Source organism: Kogia breviceps, chromosome 17 (genome assembly GCF_026419965.1).
Source record: "Kogia breviceps isolate mKogBre1 chromosome 17, mKogBre1 haplotype 1, whole genome shotgun sequence".
NCBI lineage: Eukaryota > Metazoa > Chordata > Mammalia > Artiodactyla > Physeteridae > Kogia > Kogia breviceps.
The window spans coordinates 41,806,225-41,809,878 of record NC_081326.1 but is presented as its reverse complement, the minus strand read 5'-3'; the positions used below and the strand labels follow the sequence as shown (position 1 = coordinate 41,809,878).

The following is a 3,654-nucleotide window of genomic DNA, read 5'->3' as shown; positions in this document are numbered from 1 at the left end:
GTAAATATTTGGTGAACTGAACTGAACTATAAGATTTTTCATTCACATTACCTGTCACTGAAAGTTTGCAACAGACTTTGAGATAAATATGATTATTTCCACTTTATGAATTAGGAAACTGAATCTCAGAGAATTTGTCCAAAGCCATGTAGCTGATAAAAAGCAGAAGACTGAACTTAAATCTAGGTCTATGGACCTTGAACTTTTGGAAACTCTGACCACAGAACCATGCTTTTATTCCTGAATTAGTCTTTTGTATTAGTTATAAGATATATAATAGTACAAAAGTTATGTCATATTACACATAAATTCATATCTTTAAGAATAATAATGAGTGCCCATGTAGTCCATTGCCCAGTTTAGGAAATAGAACATTGCCAATACCTTTGAACCACTATCCAAATTTTGTGTTTATCATTCCCTTGTTTTTCTTTAGATTTTCCCATGTATGGATGTACTCAAACAATGTATTGTATTCCATCATATAAATGTATCAAAGTTCATTTGTCCACTACTCCTGTTGATAGATGCTTGAGCTGTTTCCAGGTTTTGTTTGTTTACTTGTTTTTACAAAGAGTGCTGTTACCCTTGTACAATTCTGCTATCCACATACAGAAGTTTCTCTGGGATATGTTCATAAGAGTGAAATTCATATGTGCACCTTCATCTTTACCAAACAATGTCAAACTATTTCCACTGTCTATGGCATCAGCAATGAATAGTAGTTTCTGCTGCTGCATATCTTTACCAACATTTGGTGGTACAAAAAGATGTTTTCTTTTTGTAGAGACAGCAGTTAAAAAAGAGAAGAAATAAATATGATGTTAGAAATTATTTTATAAAATACAACAAACCCCTGATATTTGTGAGCAATCCCAAGACCTCATAACATATAAAAATTTATGATGAAAAACAGCTTCACCTCAGCACCTTCGAGCAGTTGTTGGAAACTGGCTAGATGGTGAGGAGGGTCATGGCTCTGGGGATTTTGAAAGGCTCGGGATTTGTCACTTGGGAATGTCAGGGGTCTACTGTAATATAATTTGCGTGAAGTCAGAGTTAACTGGAATTCTTCTACTCATTAATATTACTTATAATCATTCTTACAGTTAAGTAGCACAGTATTTAGGGGTAGGAAAAAGAGGCTGAAGTGGGAAGAAGAATGAAAAGGATAGCTCTAGGGGGAATGCTAAGAGGACAGGAGAAAGGTGACGGGAAGGAACAGAATCTCCTATCTTTTCACTGTTGTGTGTCATCTCAGCAGCATGCCGTGCCACCTACTGGAGAGGGGACAGGCAGTGGTCGAGCCTGGCCTGCCCTAAACCTCAGCATCATCAAAGGACAGAAGATGCAAAAGCACCTGGCAGGATCAGGCTAAGAATGAGAACAGGGAAGTTGGATGGGAAGCAAAGGAGAGGGGCATGACGGGAAGAGTCACAGAAAAGGATTACCCAAGAAAATGGACAACATTAACGTCATAGGCCTCCAGGGACTCTCTCCTCTGAGGACCACCAAAGAAAGAAGTATCCGTGCAAATTAACACAGCAGACCACTCTTTGATGTGGAGGGGGAAAGATAAAAGGAAGAAGTAAAGGTTGCCAAGTAGAGGCACGTTCCGGCTACAGAGAAGGGCAGAGGAAAGCCAGCAGGAGAGGGACTTGAGGGGGGCAGTTGGACCCTCTGGGAGGGGCTCCCAAATGAAGGCGAGAGCCGCCCCCTGCCACTCCGATGAAGTTAAGGAGTTTTCGCTGGGTGGTGGTTGTGGAGGCTTGTTGGGAGGGTCAGCAGGGGCGAGGATGCCCGGCCAGCTCTCCCCAGGGCATCTGTGAGGCACAGCTGTGGGCAGAGGTCCAGCTCAGCCCAACTATGTACTGAAAGTGGCCTTGAGTTCCCAGAAGGCTGCCTGGTGGAGCTTCCTTGTCTTCCGCCCGCTTCCGCTCATCTTGCTCTGCTTTTAGCTCCGCTTCAGACTTACTGGCAGAGGACAAGGCTTAGACCTTGGCTTCAAAGAAGTCCTTGGCCCCTTTGACGCCCTGCAGGGCGACATCGATCTCAGAAAGCTTCGCCAGTGCCATCAGCCCACCGTCCTCCCGTAGCTCCCCTGCTGCGGCCTTGTGGGATATGAGCAGGAACTCACGGAAGCTGAGTTTGCCATCACAGTCCTCGTGCACCTCTTTGATCATGCTCTTCAGGCCCAGGTGGGTCTGGGGTCCCCCAGCTTCTCCATCACCAGCTTCAGCTCCATCAGGTCGATGAAGCCATCCCTTCCGGCATCGTACAGTTTGAACATGCTCTCCAGGTCCTTGATGAGGTGGTGGCTGAACTCCAGGAACTCGGAGTAGACATGGAAGAGCTTGCAGCGGCGGGGTGGCGCCGTGCTCTCGTTGACGTCCAGCCGTCGGTTCAGCTGTGCGCTCAGCTCCGTGTGGGCTCTGGCCGTGGGCGCCCAGGCAGACGGCTGCAGCGGGGCCTCGGGGACTGGGGCGGCTCGCGGCGCAGGCTGGAGCCCGCCATCCACTTCCTCCCACTTCAGTCACTGCTGCAGCTTGCTCTCTAGCTCCTCGCTGGCCATGGCCACGGTGGATGCGGGGACGCGGGGACTGGGCGGACAGCACGCTCTTCGCCAACTAGCGACTCTGTGACACTTCCAAAAGTTCTTAATTTTATTGTAATTGTATGTGTCAGTCTTTTCGTCTGTGGTTTGCATTTTTTCTGTTTGTTTAAGGAATCCTTCCCTATCCTAAGGTCATAAATAGTAAACACCATCTACTGGGTACTTTCTGTGTTTCAGTACTCTTAATGTCCTTTCATTGAGGATGAATGTAAGACAGAGAAATTAAGCGATTTGATCAATGTCACACAGTAAATAAGCAGTGGACTCGGGATTTGAACCCAGACCATCTGCCTTTAGCATTTGCACTTTGAAGACTGTTTATACTTCCAGTTGTAGAGATCATCTGGTTAGTCTAAAAGATTTAGAGTTTTACCTTTCTCATTAAAGTATTTAATCTGAAGTTGGCTTTTGTATATGATGTAAGATACCTGAATTAATCTTTAATAACTACTTTATCCCCTTAGACATTCATCATTAGTGAAACTACTGTTGACTGATTCGTGCTAAAGATGAATTTAAAAAACAAACAAACTAGGGACTTCCCTGGTGGTCCAGTGGTTAAGACTTTGCCTTCCAATGCAGGAGGTGCAGGGAGCTAAGATCCCACATGACTCGAGGCCAAAAATAACAAAACATAAAACAGAAGCAATATTATAGCAAATTCAATAAAGACTTTTTAAAAAACCCATAATTTTCAATTCAAAAAGAAAAAAACTATTTCGTGGAGACTGCAAGAGAGTGATCCCAAGCAAAATGTAATCCTGCTCTCGAAGTTCACAGTGAAGTTGAGCTTCAAATGATGTGCCCCAGAATAGAATTCTTTGAATTAACTGAGGAAGGCAGACCTCCACCGTTCCAGAGTTGAGGACAGAAGATGGATCAAAGGCTTTTGGCATCTTGTAAAGTGAACAGAATATCCCCTGAAGAAACCCTGCAAAAGGCAGAGGCCATCACAATGCCCGGAACAGCCTCCAGCTCTGCCTACACTGTTGGGACCAAAATAGCTCACACGGCCTTCCTGCCGCCTCCTTGTGAACTGT

At 45.1% G+C, this 3,654-nt stretch overlaps 1 pseudogene; it reads right to left on the bottom strand.

Moving 5' to 3' along the window:
• Positions 1-1,769: 1,769 nt before the first annotated feature.
• Positions 1,770-2,808, bottom strand: LOC131743650 (EF-hand domain-containing protein D1 pseudogene; annotated as a pseudogene).
• Between the last annotated feature and the right edge of the window lie 846 nt (positions 2,809-3,654).